The following is a 14,894-nucleotide window of genomic DNA, read 5'->3' as shown; positions in this document are numbered from 1 at the left end:
TTCAACTTGCCCAGATTCTTAGAGATTAACCCCGTTATCCCCACCTTCTTTAGGTTTTTTTGTAAATCGTTCCATAAGTATGGCCTGGGTTTCAACAGTTCTCCCAAAGTAAGAGTGCATTGGAGAGGTGTAGACATGATCGAGTGAATGTTGTATACTTCTAGGGTCTGTTTGGCTCTTTTTACTTGAGTGGTCTTGCAAATGATAAATTCATCTTCGTTATCTCCCAAGTAAGAAGGTAATGTCTTTAATGTCATTGGTATAGATATTCTTGAAGCCTTTGATCCGCAATCCCCGTACAAAGATTGTAAATACATGTTCATATCAGATGGTAGGTTATCTAACCAAACTTCCTCTATAGGAGCTGACCTTAAACTTAGGCTCCCATCATTGATCTCTCTTACTTTTTTCCATAAGTGTCCTGGCCAATCTTCCTCTATGAATGGAATTCTATCTAAGGCATCTTCGTTGTCCAACACTATAAGCTCTGGTTCATTTGTTTCAAGGTGGGGTTCTTCCACCACATCGGATTTTTCTTTTGTTTCTTCTACCGCAAGCTCTTCCGGTTTTGCAATACTTTCAAGCTTGGGTTTTTGTTTATCCAGTTCTTGCGTGATTCTTACCAAGTTTTGATAAGCTTCCAGCTTAGCTGCTTCCATGTTTGGAGATGGATAGTTTTTCCATTTGTTTTCCATGTTTTGGCCTACTTTAAGTCCTACTTGGTAGGCTTCCAAGGCAGCATTAATAGGCTCAAAAATTTTATCGACCAGAATGGATCCTCCAGATTTCACGGTTGTTTCCTTGAATTCACTGCCAGTTTCTTTCAACTTGTCCTGGGCTAGAATTTATGCTTTCTCTTCGTTTTCAACCCGTTGTTTTTTGTTTTCTCATCTCATATCTTTTGCTTCTGCTCCTTTTGATTCTTTGAGAAGAAACTTTCGTGTTCTCCGAATCATCAAAGGAATTATGTTTCTTTTTCTTTGCCTGGGCTCTAGTGATTAACTTGATTGGAACATTTGGTTCACTCTCTGATGAGCTACTAGGCATCACTTGGACTACGTTTACTACAATTTTTCCCTTATTCAAAGGGTTCTTAGGACAATCTTCTGGAAAATTTCCTCCCTTTTTGCAAAATTGTATGCAATAGGCTTCAATTGGTTTGAGGTTTTTGTCAGGCTCTGGACATTCGTTCTTCCAATGGTCATCAACACCACAATTATGATAGTTTCCTGTTCTAGGCCTCATCATGGGTCTTCCCATGGGAGGTCTGACACCTTGATTAGCTACATAGTACATTGGCGCAAGATCTGGTGGAGCATAAGTCATGGTTTCTTCCATTGGTGGTGGATGTGGACTATACCAATCTCCCTCTACCATTACTGTAGATGGACTAGGCTCTGCATAGGGTGTAATAGGCACTAATGATTGTTCATCTATGACTCCTTCTAAGTGCATGTACTTTAGAGGCACCGCATTATGCCCTGGATATGGAGGTTGTTGTTCCAACACAGGTTGAGGTCTTTCCATACCCATTGGTGGTCTTTGAGCTTGGGCCATATTATGCTGATATCTGTACATGGGTTGTCCCTACGGCCTCATGGGCACGTACTGAACATTCCTATCATACTTTGGTCTGAAGTAGCACTCGTGGGTCTGGTGGTTGGTCCATTTACCCTCGATTGCACACCATTTTTGTGGCCTAATTGGTTTTCCCTGTGGGGGTATCCCCTCTCCTGGTCCTCTCGTAGGTACTTTTTGCATATTGTTCATCATGTCATTCATCCTTTTTAGCATATCTTCTATGGATGAGAGTGGTGTCGCAGCAGTCATTCCCACTTGTGCTGGTTTTGTGGATGTTGTCTTATCGCTTTGGTTATCCTTAGGGACATCCTCTTCATTGAAGATCTCACAATTGTCTCCTAGGTCAATAGCATCAGACACACACGCCTCTAGGGTTGTATTCTTTTTACTATAGAGTATAGCATGAAGTTATTTTCTTAGCAGTCCCTCCAGAAACAATGATACAAGTTGTTCTTCTGCAGGTATCTCCTTCTCTGGGCATCTGGCAATGTATTGTTTCATTTGAGTCGCACAATCGCTAACAGACTCACCATGTTTCTGTTTAAAGCTGTAGATTTGAGCTACCGTATTATGTTTAATCCCCGTTTTAGAACAAGCAGCTACAAATCCTTGAGCTAATGTGTTCAAGTCCATGATCGACCTTGGTGGATTTGGAACCATGTCAAAGCTTTTCCTTCTAATGTCATTCCAGACCCCTCGAATTGAGTATGGAAATCGAATATACACTCTGCTCTTAGCACTTGCTTAAAGCTTGCTAAGTGGTCATATGGATCCCCTGATCCATTGTATTTTCTGACCCATTTTTTAAAATCAGTTGGTCTGACACGTTTGTTTGGCTCAACTCCAGGTCTTCTGGGAGTTGGTCCTGTTTCGAGTCCTTCAAACTAGTCTGTCGAAATAGTGGCTCATGTAGCCATGGACTGGCCTTAGTGTCACCCGGTTTTCTACGTGATGAGGCAGTTTCTGGTTTCTTCACATTACTCTAAGATGATCTCTCACGATGTTTGTCCCTTGGAGTGGTTTCTGGTCCTTGACCCAATATCCAATGCCGTATGGAATACCCTTGGTATTTGGCTTGTTCTACCTCGTCAGGAGTCATCATAACAAAGTTGTTATAATAATCTGTAAACAGGTCCCTTATCTTTGATCTTGAAGATATAGTTGATCTTCATTCCGTTAATTGTCTTGGTCTAGCATGAGAAGTCCACAAAAGATCTTTTATGTTTCTATCTTCCCAACAATAGATTCTGATCCTAGGATTATCTATACTAAGCCGTTTCAAAGGCTTCAAGTCTACTTGATCGTATCCCTCGAATTCCGAAGTTGGTGGTCCTTCTTTTGCTGACATATCTGGGATTATAGTGTTTACTTCTAATCCCCATTTGTCTACCACATTAGGATTTTTTGACTTGTACATATTGAGTTCCGTTTCGATCCATGTACATTTTTCCTTGTTTGTTTGCCCTAACCTCTTCTTCGAACTCAATACCATGGTCATCAATGCGAATAGCATACTCTTCGTTAGGAACCAAGTAAAGCTGGGCTCCATGATGGTTAGTCTTGTAAAAAGAGAGTATATGCTTATAGCGCATTGTCGTTCTGGTTTTCGAGTGAGTCGAGTAAGAAGACATTTCGGATGTTGAATCTGAAAAAGTGTCAGATACTTCTTCAGGAATTGTGTGCAAGGAGTTTCCTTGATTCACGCTTTCTTCGGTGGATACTCTACTGATGTTTTCTCTAAATAGGCCTTGATTTCCTATTACACGACCGGATCTAAGGTTCATATAGACTTATGAAGCCCTGGATAGAGTACTCACCTTGGATTGACTTGTCGTCACTTTCCACTCGATTCAATTGCAACTTTCTGTCAAGCCACTGATTTCTCGTCTGCAACCTGATTCCTGTACAAAATTAATCAAATTATCTATTTTTCTATGAGGACAGTAGAGCTCTTGAGAACCCTTGTAATTGGTCTCTGTATATCACTTCAAATTGTGCTATGGAAGTCAAAATTATGATTTTCAGATTCAACTTTAGCAAAATCAAAGGTCTAATCTGCAACCTGTAAACTGAGTGTATCTGTACCAATTTTGATCCGATTGAACCCAAAATTGTCCTGTGGACTTATTTTATGCTGGTCTAACACTGTATAAGCCCAAAAAGTCAAAATTGAAGTCTCTGGATAGCAGAAGTAAATAATCGCGATTATTTACTTTTGTCAAGTTTTTGTACTTTTTTGATAGGTTTGGTAAGTATACAACTTGTTAAAGCCCTTGGACAAGTTTCAAAAGTTTGGACAAAATTTGATCAAGGTTACCCACTATTCCGTGTCCACAGACTCTGATTTTGAGAATCTGGATTAAGTCTCACTTTTGTGGTCCAAATTTCACCAAAATTGATTTGTGGGGTCCACTTGATGTGCTTGACCTTGTGGTCTACTCAAATTTGCAAAATCACCCAATTTTGAAGCAAAAGTAAATAATCGCGATTATTTACTCCAGCTACAATTTTGCAAGTTTTTGCCCTAACTTTGACACAGATCTATCAAGCACCTAAGTTAAGGTCACTAGCCAATTTTCATCAAGTTTGGACAATTTTTTGTCAAATGGTCATCAATTATCGGTCCGCAGACTAACTTTGCAATTTTTGTCACAATTTTCAATCCAGTGATCCAAATCTTACCAAATTTGGTTTGTGGGCTTATGAAAACATGGTAAAGCTAGTGGTATGCGATTATTTACTTATGCCAAAATTTTCCAAGTTTTTGGTCAATAGCATGTACACATGTTTATCACATCAATATAAGCCTATGGATCAGTTTTCAACAAGTTTGGACAAATTTTCCCCAATTTATCCTCAAGATTAAAAAAGTCAGTACAAACTTTAGTTTTTACCCAGTTTTTTGCCAATTTAGTGATCCAAATCTCTTGGGCCTTTACAGAAGTTGTTTGTGCACATGCAATGAGTCAATAGTATGAATCTTGGCCAATTTAGAGAAAAAAGTTAATAATCGCGATTATTAACTTGAGGCTTGAAATGAGCACTTTTTTGCAATTTTCTCAAAGACAGTCTTTTTATGATGTCTTTTAAGCCTATAAATCAAGTCAAAACTTAATTTGACTTAAAATGTCAAGAAAAAGTAAATAATCTGAGTTTTGGTCAACTTCCTTAAATTTTTACCTCGAAGTGTCTTTGAGCTTACCCGCTGGTTCAGACAACTCTTAGGCTTACTCTCTAGTCGGATTGAGTGAATTCGAGTCTTTGCAAGATATTTCTAGCTATAGACCTGAAATTCTGCAACTTTACATAACAACATACACTTGATTCTTTCAGAGAGAGCAATTTTATGAAATCCACCTCGGATCCTACTTACCCTACTCCTAGTTTCTCATGCAATGGGGTTGTGGAAAGTGTCCACAAACACTCGTTTTCTTGTGTTTTTTTCTATTTTTCAGAGTCTTGATTTTAAGACTTGTCTCATCTATCAATCATTCTCCAAATCCTAATCTAAATCTACAATCCTACAGTCCTAAAGGTACTCAGCAAGTACGATTACTTCCAAGCTACCTCTACACAACCAAAGACGACAATCTTAAGCTATGTGGTTTCTAAAAGAAAGTTTTGAACTCAAGGCGAACCTAGAGGAAGTTAAAGGACAACTACACAAGACGCTCGTGTTTTTTTCTAGTTTAGGTGTCTTCCATCCCCGGCGGCGGCGCCAAATGTGGGACGCATGTCTAACCTCACCATCCTATCTTATTGCAGTATTAGCGAGAACCACGATTAATTTGTCAAACCATGCGAAGAAGCTGACTCGTCTAGTGCATAGAGGCTACAAGACGTTTTCAATCTCTCGGAAAACAACTAACAACTCGTATCTAACTCAAGCTACACTCAAGTGATTGAAATCACCAAAAGCCAATCGCTCGAATCGGCAAGCAAATCACATCCGTTACAGCATCAAATGACATCCAAACGTAATGAAACTTCTAGGACAAGTTTATAAGACCTAAGCACACATGTCTATGGCCTCAACCCCACTTTAGGTCAAGTTCCAAAATAACGATTATTAACAGTAGTGGATTTTTGACCTAGTTGTTTTCGACTCAAAATGCATCTAAATGCTTAGCAATGATGCCCCAATACCCCGCCTATGCTTAGTTTTTTATTTAAAAGTGTAAATTCCTAGTTATGATGAAATTAGGCCGTGGTCGGCGATGCCAAAAGCTACGAAATACTGTGAATGGCTTACATCAATGCGTAGAGCTCTTACATGCGGTTGCAATGCAACAAACACATTCGCAATGTGACAACCGGAGAGGGAATAGGAAGCGCGAGAAGGAGAGAAGTGAGCGCCGTTAGCTCACACTGTGTATTTCTTATCCAAAAACTTATAAAAAACTCACAAAAATTGGATTTTATACCTTAGCCAAGGTTTTTGAGTGGTCAAAAGTAATAATCTGGAGTTCTACCAAAGCTGGGAATTGACTGGCTGATACAATCTAGAAGCTTGTAGCCCTGGCTCATTAACTACAAAGTTTACCAAGAAAATAGGAGTTAGGATATTCCCGATTTATCAAAATAATAATTATTTTACAAGGAGAACTCCGAAAAATGGTGTCTGCGTTAGGTTGCTGCTAACATCAGTACGTGCCCATGAGGCCACAAGGACAACCCATGTACAGATATCAGCCTAATATGGCTCAAGGTCAAAGACCACCAATGGGTATGGAAAGACCTCAACCTTTGTTGGGACAACAACCTCCATATCCAGGACATAATGCAGAGCCTGTAAAGTGCATGCACTCCGAAGGAGTCATAGATGAACAAGCATTAGTGCCTGTTACACCCTATGCGGAGCCTAGTCCACCTACAGTAATGGTAGAAGGAGATTGGTATAATTCACATCCTCCACCAATGGAAGAAACCGTGACTTATGCTCCACCAGAGCTTGCACCAAGAGCTTGCACCAATGTATTATGTAGCTAATCAAGGAGTCAGACCTCCCATGGTCAGACTTATGACTAAGCCAAGAACAGGAAACTGTAATAATTGTGGTGCTGATGATCACTGGAAAAATGAATGTCTAGAGCCTGACAAAAACCTCAAACCAGTTGAAGCCTATTGCATACAATGTTGCAGAAAGGGAGGACGCTTTCTGAAAGATTGTCCTAAAAATCCTTTGAACAAGGGTAAAACAGTAGTAAACATAGTCCAAGTGAGACCTAGTAGCTCATCAGAGCCGATTGTTCCAATCAAGGTAATCACTAGAGACAAGGCCAAGAAAAAGAAACACAACTCCTCTGATGATTTGAAAAATACATAAGTTTCCTCTCAAAGAATCAAAAGGAGCAGAAGCAAAAGATATACGATGAGAAAACAAAAACAACAGGTTGAAATCGAGGAGAAAGCAAAAAAGCTATTCCAAGAAAAGTTGAAAGAAACTGGAAGTGAAATCAAGGAAGCAACCGTGAAATCTAGAGGATCCATTCTGGTTTGATAAAATTTTTGAGCCTATTAACGCAGCCTTGGAAGCCTACCAAGCAGGCCAAAACATGGAAAACAAATAGAAAAACTATCCTTCTCCACACATGGAAGAAGCTAAGCTGGAAGCTTATCAAAATTTGGTAAGAATGACACAAGAAATGCTGGAAAAACAAAAACCCAATCTTGAAAGTATTGCAAAACCTAAGGAGCTTGTGTTAAGGAAAACGAAAGAAAAATCCGATGTGATGGTAAAACCCCACCTTGAAACAAAAGAATTAGAGCTTATAGTGCCTGACAACTAAGATGCCTTAGACGGAATTCCATTCGTAGTGGAAGACTGGCTAGGACACTTATGGGAAAAATTTAGAGAGATCAATGATGGGAGCTTAACTCTAAAGTCAACTTCTATAGAGGAAGTCTTGTTGGATAACCTACTTTCTGATGTGAACATGGATGTACAATCCTTGTACGGGGATTGCGGATCTGAAGCTTTAGGAATGTCGAAACCATTGACCTTGAAACCATTAACTTCTTACTTGGGAGATAAAGAAGATGAATCCATAGTGTGTAAGACCACTCAAGTGAAAAGAGTTGAACAGACCCTAGAAGTAGACAAAATTCATTCAATCATGTCTACACCCATCCAATGCACTCTTACCTTGGGATAACTATTAAAACTCAAACCATACAAAAAGATCCTTCTATTAGTTAATGAAACTGCCCATAGGGCTACAACCACCTCTTTGAGAGAGGGCACAACAACCATGAAGGGGAGACTCTCCCAATGAAAAAACAACATATGTATGATGGTGCTAAATCAATAAATGGGAGGAGGGAAAAGCCGCACAAGTGGAAGGTAGTGCCATCTGAGTACACCCTGGACCATGGTGAAAAAAGGCCCAGGATTCTAGAGTCGAAGGAAGACCTCTCTACGCTCCCGCATGCGGTCGGAGCTGCCCTGGAGTCTCTCTAACTGTCCTCTAAGAGTGTGGATCAGATTGCGAACAGTCTCTGTTGGTGGTACAGGGGGAGCCTCAAAGATGCGGAAACAGAGGGCCCACCAGATGAACCATAGTGTTAGGCCACTAATGAGCTCCCAACACTCCTCTCTCTCACTGCACCACTTCTGTGGAGTAAGCTCTGTGTGACAGGCTGGAGTGTAGGCTGTCCCCCTTGCATCACTATCATCCTACTGGTGAAAGATAGCTTAAGTTGAAGTTCCGGGCCTGTGAGAGTGGACCAAGCCATTTCCCCCAAGTGTACTGCTAAGCCGTGGAAAAAGCAGGCATCAGTCTAAGAACACGAAGCCACACCTGCTGTGCCAAAGGGCAGTCCCAAAGACAATGACACTGACTCTCTACAAGGTGGCCACAAGCTGTACATGCGGCCGAGAGACCACTATGCACCAGCCAACTCCCAAATGCTATAGCTCTGTGTGCGACCAGCCACTAAAACAAAGTGACTCGCCGCAGCTGTCTGGAGTGCCACAACCTCTCCCAAAAAGCTGCCAAAAACTCACCTGTGAGACCCTCCTCCTGCCAATGAGGTGTTGCACGAGGCGAGCCTCTCTCTGTGCTGCCAATATGTGACGTCCCAATTGAACAGTGTACTAAAAGAAAGGGACGCCATCGAGTGGTCTGCAGAAGAGAAAGGGTCCCTCCAGAGCCACTCACTAGGGTCCCACTGTACTCGTGCTAGTGGAAAACACTCCCAGGCGCACAGCCTCCAATGTCTAGTCTCAAGAGCTTCTGGGTAAGGATCAATGACACAAGTCCTCCCACAGATGCCCACCACTCGGATCCTCTAAAAGAAACACTCTCCCACCTACGGGGCCTCTACTGCAACTCGCTGTAAGCGTCCCTCTCCCTGTAGCTCGAAGAATAGGGAGGGAACAGTCTCTGAGCAAGCCCAAACAGAGATGAGAACCTCGAGTCGCGTGAAGGCTCCCATCCATCTGGGCGTTGCCAACTCGAGAGGCATGAGCCACTCAGTTGGTACTGCCTCTGAAATATCCTGACACATGCTCTCCACCCCTCTCATGCCATGTAGCTGAAAGCCCTGTAGCTCCTCTGACAAGCCTAAAAACTATAATCAATCACCTAAAGAGCGTGTTGGACCCGCTGCCATGGAACCTTGGGAAACATGAGGCCGACTACCAACCAAGTGCCCTCTCTGAGTGCTAACAATGGGGTTCCAAACAAGTGGCTATTGCAGGCACTCCTCTGTGCAAGTAGGCTGGTGCTGCTCCAGGCCTCGCTGCAAGTGCTCCCAAGATCAAAGAAACCCCACAACAAAGCGATCCTCCAGTCTTATGCTCAAACCAACTCTACGCATCTCTGTGAAGATCCATCTAGTCGAAGGTTGCTAGGGACCTCCTGCCTGAGGGACCCTAGCACAAAGCCGCTGTACCAAGAGCTCCTTCCAGGGCTCCTCACTTGGAAGAGGACCTCCGATGATGAACTTCCCAAGAAGGGCTCTGCTCTGCTATGCTGGGTCAATGATCCCAAGCCCTCCCTGTGAACAAGGAAGAGTGATGACCTACCAAGCCACTTTGGCTCGGGCAGTCAAAGTGTCTCGCCCTGACCAAAGGAAATTCTTGATCATCCGCTCTACCTGACTGATACAAGAACTCCAGAAGATCCAGCAAGAAGTGATGTACCACATAGTAGCCAGCAACACCTGGTTGCCCACTACAACTCTGCCAGCCAAAGACAGTCGCGCGGAGCTCCAATGTAACAACTTCCTCCTGATGGACAGGAGGAGGGGAGCAATTTGCTTCTCGGAAGACAAGTCCAAACCAACTTGACAGCCCAAGTACCGAATTGCAGTCCCTGGGGGAATCCACCTGAAACCCTCACCTGGCGTCCAGTCGGTCACAGGAGCACTACCAACCGAGAAAGCCACATTTTTTCTCTAGTTGATCAGTGCACCAGATGCACAACAAAAGGTCTCAAGAGCCTGCTCACACTTGTGAAGGTTGGCCTTGTGGCCATCTAAGTACAAGGTTGAGTTGTCAGCAAACTCAACGTCCAGTAGCTCATCTCCCTGAATAGGGAGTGCTAAGCCCCATAGACTAACCTACTGCGACACCAAAAACCTACTCATCGCCTCAGCATAGAACAAAAAGAGGAAGGGGGCAAGAGGACAGCCCTGTCTAACCGAACATGTGAGCATGAACCGATCACCTCTACCTCCTGCCAAAAGAACCTGGCTGTGTGCCTGTCTGTACAAAACTGACACCCCTCTAATCCAAGCATCTGAGAAGCCCATCCTGCGTAGAGTGCCCTCTAGAAAGTCCCAATCAACTCTGTAGTATGCCTTATCAAAGTCGAGAAGAAGAATCACCAGGTCCTCACCGCGGAGCCGCGCTAGGGTAGAAGCCTCCCAAAATGTAAAGATGTTGTCAAGGATACTGCACTCCTTGACAAAACCTATCTGATTCCCATGTATAAGGCTCTCTAGAAGTGGATGGATCCTCAAACTCAGAGCCTTGGCAAGAATTTTGTAGGCTTAGTTGAGGATGGTGATGGGGCGCCACTATCGAATCTCATCCAAGGATCCACCCTCCTTGGGAATGAGGTAAATCAAACCCTCACTCATGCTGTTAGGCATCACTACAAAGATCTGGGCCAAGCAAGTCCCAGTACTCCAAGAAAAAACTGGGAGTCAATCCATCCTCACCTGGATAGCTACCACGGAGGAGTGCACTAAGAGTCGTGTGTAGCTCCTTAGGCTGGAGTGGTAGCTCAAGCCTCTGATGCATCTCCTCAGTCATAAGGTAAGGCATTTGTGCCCACACCTGCTCCCTGCCTGTATCCTGATGCTCTGACTGAGGATCTACAGACAATAACTCACAATAAAAGTCAGTAGCAACTGCATGCATGTCCTCTAGCTCAGAAGCACTAGCTCAGAAGCAACTGACCCGTTGGGCCTTCTCAACTGACTAACCTTGGCATGCGAATGCCGAGGTCCCACTGCCTCGAAGAAAGCACCAATCACTCAGTCGCCCACCTGTGTCCATTGAGATGCCTGTCGATGGAATGAAAACTCATATCGCCGCTCCTCTGTGCTAATAAGCTTCTAGCGAGCCTGTTGTAGCTGCTCCTCCAACCAAGGATTGTCTGGATGTTGCTCCTACATCCTCTACAACAAAGCAATGCCTCGTCTTAGAAGTTGCTCCTCCTCTCTCGCTGCAGCCAGGCGAGCCAAAGAATCTTAGAGAAAGAAATGACTAATCTGAGCTAGTCCTGAGGCCCCTCTGTCAGCAGGAGAACCCTGCATGTCCAAGATCTCTGTCCAGAGATCCTCAACTCTCTCTCTGAGTGCAAAGTCTAGCAAGACCCTGCGAACAATCGTGCTCCCCCTCCTCTTCTTGTCTGCCACTGTGAGGATCACTGGTGCATGGTCCGAGAAGGGAGTCCCTACCAGAATGCCAACTGTCCCACCCAAGTCATTGAAATGGTCACTAGTGTAGAAGCTATCTATCCGTGATAGATTCACTTCTCCCACTCTGCGGTCCAAATGAGAGAAGGCTAGGCTGTTGGGGGGCCTCACAAAACTAGAGTGCTGCCACACATCCGAGACCCTCAGAGTCATACAAAACCTCTCCCAAGTTGCCAGCTCAACTCCATGCACAATAGCATGACTACCACCAATCCTGTCAGAAGGGTCCTCCAACATGTTGAAGTCCCCCCCTATGCACCAGTGTTGCTCGTGCACTTGCCACATTGGGTGCATAGATGTTCAGGAAGCCCACAAGGCAACCCTGAACCTGCATAGTGATCCATTGAGCCCTGCCTGGCACAATAATCCCTTTGCCCACAATGGTCTGCTGCAAAAAACTCATACCATACTTATGGAATGATCTACATAAAACCCTAGAGAAGGTGGGGATCACGGGGTTAATCTCGAAAAAATTGGAAAAATTGAAAAACGAAATGGAAAACAAAGAGACTCGATCTGTTCCCATGAACCAAGTCGGAGAATATTACAAAGGGGAAGAAGGAAACACCACCCTTCCAGTGAAATATATTGAGATTGAAACAATGGCAATAATGGATAGTGGAGCAGGCATAGCCATAGCCATGAAAGCACTGGGGACAATCAGCCATTAGAAAAACTCGAATGAAATTGCAATTGGCTGACAGACACATTGAGAGACCATTAGGGCTGCTTGAAAAGGTGATAGTCAATTCTTGTGGAATTGAATATCAACAGACTTTTTCCATAATAGACTTTGGGAAAAAAACTCAATTATGAAATCATATTGGGAAGACCTTTTATGCCACAGGTACAGCTTATCCAAGATTGGGGAAACAATTATCTGTACCTGAAGCAAGTGGGATCTATAACAAGAGTAAATCTAAAAGATCACACTTATAGAGATGTCTTGAAAATACCCATACAAGAGTTTGATTCAATCTCTTTGGCTGAAACTAAGCTTCCATCCTGGTTAAACAAAGACACTCCTATTTGGAAGTGTGGAGCTTCAGAAAATGGGAGCTTAAAACGAGAAGAATGTATCCTAGAAAGGAACTGCACAGACAAAGCCTATGTACCCGAACCCTTTCCAAAGCATTTGTTTGAGCCATTTGAGTGGACTCAAATTTTAGCGACCATGGATGTATGTGTGAATACATCTATGCCTACTCAATTTTGCAATGAGGATGGCTACGACATAATTCCCATCCAAATGATTTCAATCCTCAACATCGAAGACAAAGATGAGGAACCCAAGGACTTGATGAAAGCTCAACAAGTCTTTTCAGACTGTTATGATGCAACTAATGAGTTAGATGAACACTCAGCTACCTCAGAAGGTTCAGGGTTAGAAAAAGAACATATGAGAGCTAAGCTACTCTTGAAAGGAGGGGAGGAGAAGTTTTTTGACTTTCCAAACCAGAAATTAAGAAGACAAAAATGGTATAGACGACAACGAGACGCCATAAATGTAAAAACACGACCTATGCCATCAGTCTCGAGTAGAACACAATTCTTGATGAAGATAGATGCAAATGATTGTGTCAAGGACAAAATCACTGGCAGATATCCTTCAAACAAAAATTCAAAAATGTCAAAAACATCGAGAAAATCAAGGAAGGATACTCAAGCAAACCCACATGATAAAAAACCACTCATGACTCCAGTCGAGCGGAAAACGAAATATCAAGAGTTGAAAAAAGCTCTAAAGGAGATATATACAACCAAAATGGAAACCACGGAATAGGATGGTAAGGATGTATTGAGCGTTCCATCCCATTACAAAAAGTATACTCTCTAAGATAAAAAATCATAGTCGAACAACCTATTAGGGAACTACGTAAACATGGCGAATCCTATGAAGGGCCTGAAAACGCTAAAAAGATAGACCTGGCTGAACCGGGAGAAGAGCCTAGACCTGCTTACATTGCGAATGACCTAACAGAAGAAGAAGAAGAGATTTTGCTAAGCTTGCTAAAGTAATACCAAGATATCTTTGCTTGGTCTTACAAGGATCTCAAGGGTGTTGATTCCCAAATCTGTCAGCATACCATACCCCATGAGAGATGATGTGAAACCAAGTAGACAAACGCCATACACGTATAATGAAACATTTGCCAAGAAGATATAAGAAGAGATTGAAAAACTAAAGGAAGCCAAATTCATTCACGAAATTGAACACACAGATTGGGTATCTCCAATTGTGGTAGTACCCAAGAAGAATGAAAAATTACGAGTGTGTTAATCTCAAAAAGTGAATGCAACTACCATTAGAGACAAATTTCCTCTTCCAATTACTGAGCATGTTTTGTAAAGGATTGCCCTTAATGTCAAAAAAGAACACCCATACCTCATGTAACGTTGTTTCAAATGTCACATGTTCCTAAGTGGAGTAACTATCTAGTTACTTACTTATCAAGCCGAACTTTTCCTGAGGATATGAGTAAACGCCGTCAAAGATCAATTGAAACTGAAGCAAGAGACTATGCTCTTATTGGGAACCAATTGTATCAGAGAGGTAAAGATCAACATTTGCGTCTTTGTGCAAATGAAAACGAGTATATTCCGATTATAGAACAAGCACATGCTGTATTAGCTGGAGGTCACTTTTCTAGTGAGACCACCACAAGAGAAATCTTGATGGGTGGCAAGCATATGGTGGCCAACACTTTTTGCAGATGCCAAAGCATACGTTCGAAGGTGTGATGCTTGTCAACGAGCAAAAATGCCAACATGTGTAGATAGCATGCCCTTAAGACCAATAATGGGAGCTAGAGTTTTTGCAAGATGGGGTATAGATTTTGTTGGACCAATACATCCACCTGCTTATAGAACCCGGGCTCAATATATCAGTGTAGATACAGACTATTTGACCGAGGGGGCCGAGGCTAAAGCAGCTCAACAGAATGATGCCAAAACCATTGTTGCATTCTTATATGAGTATGTATTCACGAGATATGGACTACCAATAGAAATTGTCAATGGTCGGGGAACTCATTTCTTCAATGAGGTAATCGAGTATTTGCTTAATGAGTTTATGGTCATCCATAACAAATTAGCTCCCTATCACCCACAAGCAGACGAACAAGTTGAGCATACGAACAAAATTCTTAGATCGGTGCTGACTAAAGTGATTAGTTCAGGAAGGACAGACTGGGAAATGAATCTCCATGATGCTCTATGGGCTTATCGAGTTTCATTCAAAAAATCTTTAAATGCTACACCCTTTAGCCTTGTTTATGGTCTTGATGCCATACTGCCAATAGAATTTCTATTGCCGACATTAAGGGTAGCACGGAATCTTGAGTGGACTGGACATGAATTGGCTTTCAATGTGAGCCTACTAA

Source organism: Adiantum capillus-veneris, chromosome 4, assembly GCF_014529385.1.
Source record: "Adiantum capillus-veneris isolate H3 chromosome 4, ASM1452938v2, whole genome shotgun sequence".
Taxonomy (NCBI): domain Eukaryota; kingdom Viridiplantae; phylum Streptophyta; class Polypodiopsida; order Polypodiales; family Pteridaceae; genus Adiantum; species Adiantum capillus-veneris.
Note: the sequence above shows the minus strand (reverse complement) of the source record.